Source organism: Galeopterus variegatus, unplaced genomic scaffold (genome assembly GCF_000696425.1).
Source record: "Galeopterus variegatus unplaced genomic scaffold, G_variegatus-3.0.2 Scaffold4682, whole genome shotgun sequence".
Classification (NCBI taxonomy): Eukaryota; Metazoa; Chordata; class Mammalia; order Dermoptera; family Cynocephalidae; genus Galeopterus; species Galeopterus variegatus.
In genome coordinates, this window is record NW_007730793.1 from 15,588 (window position 1) to 21,420 (window position 5,833).

General features: G+C 48.4%; 1 long non-coding RNA gene across 3 annotated transcripts; it reads left to right on the top strand.

Moving 5' to 3' along the window:
• Positions 1–293: 293 nt before the first annotated feature.
• Positions 294–5,170, top strand: LOC103603575. Of its 3 annotated transcripts, XR_551631.1 has the most exons (4): positions 294–368; positions 1,321–1,454; positions 1,527–1,575; positions 4,917–5,170. It is a non-coding gene; the product is annotated as an uncharacterized LOC103603575 (long non-coding RNA). The 3 variants fall into 3 exon arrangements; XR_551629.1 differs by lacking the exon at positions 294–368 and having other exon boundaries at positions 1,136–1,454; XR_551630.1 differs by lacking the exon at positions 294–368 and having other exon boundaries at positions 1,136–1,454; positions 4,928–5,170.
• The last annotated feature ends 663 nt before the right edge of the window (positions 5,171–5,833 follow it).

Genomic DNA, 5,833 nt, shown 5'->3' on the forward strand with positions numbered 1-5,833 from the left:
TCAAAAACACCCTACCCTGGACTAATGAATTCAGAATCTTTGGGCGTGGGACCAAGGCGTCTGTGATGCTCTCAGGATCTCAGGATCCCAGCAGGCCAGGCCTTCCTCTCCTTCCCCAACACTGCTAACACCAGTCTGCCAGGCAGGGGACCAACCTGTGATGCAGAACTTCTCATCTTGGCGAAGGCAAGACTTGGGACACCCAGTCATGGCCAGAATGAGGGCCAATGGATGAAGACTGAAAGGAGACCGGTTCTGATGCAGAGAATTAAGAACAGTGTGTGTATAATGGACACAAGCACGTACTCTGCATCAGACAGACTTGTGCTCAAAAGTTAGCTCTGCCGGTAACAGCTGTGTGGCCTGAGGTAAATTACTTAATTTCTTTCAGCCTCAGTTACAGTGCCTCTGAAATAAGGATACTATCATAGTGCTGTGGCAGCAGAATAAAGTGTAAATGAGACAATACCTGTAAAGAGCTTATCACACTTTCTAACACTTGGAGATCACTCAATACATATTAGCTATTACTAATGAGAATTCTTTGAAGATACACAGAGTTGCTTACTTAGGCAGTGAGCTTCCTATCCCCATGGTGTGTGAACAGAATCTGGAGTTGTACCAGGGACTGAAGCAGTCATCTGGGCCTGGGAGCTGGAGTGGTGTGTGGAGGAGGCTGGTTCTTCCAGCCCAAATCACATGGTAGGTGTGGAACTGTGATGAGCATTAGCTATGGTCTGAACGTTGTTGTCTCACCACCAAAATTCCTGTTCTCTTTTCTGAGAGCCCACTCGTTATGGTAGTCACTGCTGTGATTCTATTCAGATGCCAGCGAAGTCAGGCCTGACAGTGGGGCCACCTCAGCCTGCACAACCTCGAGGGGTGGGAGCTGGCTGGGTTTGCCCTTTGTAAAGCTGGGCTGCAGGACTCAGGGTCAGGCCTGGAAGTTGGGGTCAGTAAATGCGTGTTGAACAGGAGGACAAAGGAAGGAGTGAGGTGGCATGACCTCCCAGTGATTCTTTTGGGGACACTTTACTGGATACCTGAAGGCACTTGGAAGAGGGTCACAGAGTGATCAAAAGATAATTCAGGCACACACATGACTGGGTACCACAGATCAGGGTACAATGCTCCTCCAAAGAAACTAATGGGCCAATTCCTCTTCATCCTTTAGGTCTTAGTATAAATGTCACTTCTTCCAGGAAGCCTTCCCTAATCCCTCGGCACCAGGTTAAGGATCCCAGTTGTTTTCCCATTGCTCTCTGTTCCTGTCTATCAACACACTTATTCCACTCTGTTGTAATTCCTCTTGATTAATAGTTCATCCTAGATCAGCTGTCAGCTATGTGAACATAGGGGGCAGGTCCGTCTTGGTCACCATTGAATTCCCAAAGCCTACTGCAGTGCCTGACACCAAGGCTTTGCATAAACACCTGCTGAATGAATGTCTTCAGGTAAGTCCCTTAACCTCTCTGAGCCTCAGTTTCCCAATCTGTTAAATGGAGACTAATAGCACTTCTTTGCAGGATTACTGTGAAGATGAATTGAAAGCAGCTGTTACGTGCCTGGCACAAAGTAAGTGCTCAGTAAAGTCAGCTATTGTTCTCTTGTAATTGTTATTAACATTTATAAAATCTCAGGAGATACTGGCTTTTCTTCTCTTTGGTTGGCTGAAGGCTATTATTAGTGATCTTTCTAAACCAGTCATCTGGCTGTCTCTCCTGGCTATGTCTCCCCTGGCTCTGAAAGACCTCAATAATCTGGTCCCAACTTTCTTTTCCATCCCATCTCTCATGACTCCTCCCCACCCCCAATTCCAGTTGCACCAAAACTATGGAACATTCCACACTGGGCCTTTATCCACTCAACCTCAGTTCAGATCACACCCTCCTTGTTCTCAGGTTCCTGCTCACTCTTCAAGGCTCATTTTAAATGTCACCTCCTCTGCCAGGCCCTACGAGGCTCCCATGGCACAGCTCACAGCCTTCCTTGCACTCAGATGAGTGACTGCCCACCTCCCCTGATAGAAGGGACAGCAGACACCACATTGTGCTTGGGTCTGATCACTAGCACACAGCAGTATGTGACATGAGGGATGGCTCATTCAAGTCGGGGCTGTCGAATTAAATTGACCTGATGTAAAGGACAAGTTCTCGTTCAAGACTCCCTGAAATCCCATCCCAAAGAATGCAGAAGACTTGGTTGATAGAGAGTGGAAAGAGCAAGTCCGATGTTCTGCTTTTAGGCACTGGCCTCCAAAAGGCACATGATTCGTCCCCTCAGTGAGCCTGGGCCAGGGATCTCATATTAGCACAGAAGGGCAAACAACTGAAGGAGCTTCATGTTAGGTGCCCTCACCAGTGCCTGGCACTGGTATAAAGGTCTATCAGAGGAATTATTCCAGCACCCACCACCCAGCTCCAAGATCTTCCCAAGCTCCACTACTTTAACTGTCAGATGACTCGTTAGACTGAATATGAAGAAATTGACATGAGTTGAAAACCCTGTTTTAACTAAAGAATCATCATCCCTTCCACTGGTCCCCATAGAGAGAAGGTGCCTATGCTCATGACTCCTCAGTGCTCAGAACTTCTCCCCGCTCACCTGACTACCTCCTACTTTGCCTTCAAAGTTTCTTCTTCAAGGAGTTCCTCCCCACTCAAGAGAGAAGGTGCCTATGCTCATGACTCCTCAGTGCTCAGAACTTCTCCCCACTCACCTGACTACCTCCTACTTTGCCTTCAAAGTTTCTTCTTCAAGGAGTTCCTCCCCACTCCAAACTGAGCTAACTGCCTTTCTCAGAGCCCCCAGGGCATCTAACATCACCTCCAGGCTATGTGATCCCTTGGCGTGCTGTTCCAGGCACAGCTGGTGTTCAGGAGCTACTTGTTGAGCCTGACCAAACTTCAAAGCAAAGCAGTATTTTCTTCTTCCCTAAACCTGGCGAGAAAGTAGTTACTGGTTTGTCATGATAGAACCACAAACAAGACATAAACAAGACTGTAGGACACAACAGTGGGTGTTCTGAGAACAGAAGGTGGGAGATGTGGGCACTTCCTACAAACTGTTTCCCCTGGACCAGCCTAATGAAGGGGACCTGGACACAGTAGGTCCCTGTCTGGCCACACATTACAATCACCCAAGGAGCTTAAAAACAAAACAAAACGGTGCCTGGGTCTTGTCCTGAGAGAGACGGATTTAACTGGTCTGCAGTAGGGCATGGGCATCTGTTGTTCTTACAAGCTCCCCAGGTGGTTCTAACAAGCAGCCCTGGTTGAGAACTGCTAAGCTCACACACTCTCCTCGCCCTGTGCATGCAGAGAAGGAGGGTGGCCTCACATATGGGCTTACTGGCAGTGCTGGGACTGGAACCGGTCTTCTCTCTAGGCCCTAACCCCCAGCCAGCTGGGTATTCTCTGCAGCAGGGTTCCTCTGGGGTCAGTGTGGCACAGACCTGAGATGCCCCCCCGGTGTGCCTGGGCAGGGGGAAAGGCCAGTGAACTTCCTTGACTGGCTGGACACATGAGCAAGGAATATCCTGTGCTCCTTTATGGTCCAGTGTGTCATTTTCCCTTAGCCCACAGCCTTCCCAGCCCAGCAAATCAGTTACAGGAGAAAGTCATTTTCCAACTTTGAACTTGCCAGTTCCCCCTCCCTTCTATTACCCCCCCGCCACTGGCTCTGGGCAGCCACTGCCTGGCCTATTGAAACTCAGGTGATGGCCCCCCCACCTTTCTGAACTGAGGGGGCAGCCCTGCTGACCTCTGATTTGCTTTGGGGGTTGTTCATCTCCTTTCTTGAAGAATAGTAGAAAAGTAAGTATTTTCCTACCCCAAGCCCATTTTCCAGGGAAAACCCAGGTGCGGGGAGGCGATCATGGCGAGTGTGCAGGCTGTGGGGGTCCAGTGTCATGGGGTCTCTGAGTGGGGCTCCAGCTGAGTTCCCAGCAGGTGCGTGCTAAGTCCACACCCACTTCCTCATCTCTTGCCTAGCACACCCAGACCCAGCCAGGCCTCCAGAGGAACTGTGCATGTATTTCATGAGTACCAGCTGCATGCATGTGATGCTCTTCTCCACCCTGTCCTCCTGTACACACTTACTCATCTTTCAAGACTCAATCTCACCTCCATGAAGCTTTTCCTGACTCCCTGGATAGGATGCCTCCAGTGTCTGGCACAAGCAACACACATCCTCTCTGGAAAGACTCAACTTCAATTCAGGCTAGCAGAAACTGTAGCGAAGCTATTGATCTGTAACACGCATCCCGACTCTAGACATATTAAAATGTTAAAAGGAAAAAAGAGTCTTACAGCTGATGAAGTATATAGCTGGCCTTAGGTGCTGGGGATAAAGGAGAATGGAGGGTCTCCTGGCCTGAAGCTCCCCACCCCCAGACCAGCAGGGAGTATACTCAAGAAGGCCTTGGAGATCAGGAATGAAGAAATTTGGGTGACTTTCTAGTTGACTGCACCCCTCCCTCAATAGCTTCAATTCAGTAAGCCCGGCCTTTTTTGAGCACTAACCCTGTGGGGAGGAGGTGTGTATGCATGGGGCCCTGCCAGCCTAGGAGCTGGCACCTCCTCCATACATGTGATATCACTAGCACTACACACGTCACCCCGTGTTAGGGGTCTGTCTGTCCTCCGAGTGAGGGCTGAAAGCTGAAAGCTTAAATGTCCATCAAGAGGAGGAGCTGGCTAAATAAAAAGTAGTATATTTATATGATGACATATGTATGTTGGAGTGAGCGGGACTGAAGCCTGCTGGGACCTAAAACTGCATGAGATCTAAAAGGTTTTGAAAGGACACAGTTTTTTTCTTGGCATGCATTTTTCTGAATTCCCTTTTCCCATGGTTATTTGATATTTTGAACCTTGGTTATGGGGCAAGATCACATTATTTACATAAATATAAAGTTGTTTTCTAGCCATCCTGGAGCTGCAGACTTGCAGACTTGCAAATACTATCCAGATCCTGGGAAACCAAGGAAGACATCAATAAAGCTATGCTGATTCCACCCCTCCAGCAGGACCCTAAGATAACAGCAAGGATGGGAGGAGAAACCAGTTGGAGCTTTGGCAAGACCTTGCACCTGGAACCTTGAATGGGGTCCCTGCAGCTCATGTCCCCCTCCCTCCTGATTTTCATTTCCCATGTTCCATTCCCTCAGCCCCCTTTAAAAAAAAAAAAAAAACCCTCAATAAATCTGAGTCTTTGAGATGGTTTTAGTCTGGCCATTCTCGTTCAGGTTTACTAGAGAGATGGGTTGGCCTGACATCTCTCCTCAGGTCACCAGGATTCCTGAATAAAGCTGACTTCCATTTTCACTAGTGTTTGACTTTGAGTTGTTTATTTTTGGAAAGGGGCAGGCAGCCCGACCTGTGCCCAGCAAATTGTATAGCAGATGAAAGGAATGCACAAGATCTCTGCTTATGAACATGGACAGAGCTAAAAAAAAAAAAAAAAAAAATTGGTGTGAACTAAGTTGCTGAATAAAAAGTATAGCACGATTGCATTTTTTAAAAGTACACTGAAAAACCACATTTTTCCAGTAGGTACATTTGTCCGTTTGCAAAACTATTTTCTGTAAATCTGAAAGAACAGTGCAGCTTGAGACCACACCTCACTCATCTCTGTTTCATCAGGGGCCAGTGCAGAGCCTGAGGCAGAACAATAGGTGCTCGGGAAATGTGTGCTGCAGCACCTGGTGACTAGTGGGGCCTTGTCCTGGAGTGATGGATCCAGGAGTCTCCTGTAGGGTCTCAAGGGCATTCCTCCCACACTGGCCTCTCTCCCCTTCCCAGCCATCTCCACCGTCAGCTAAGCCCAGAAC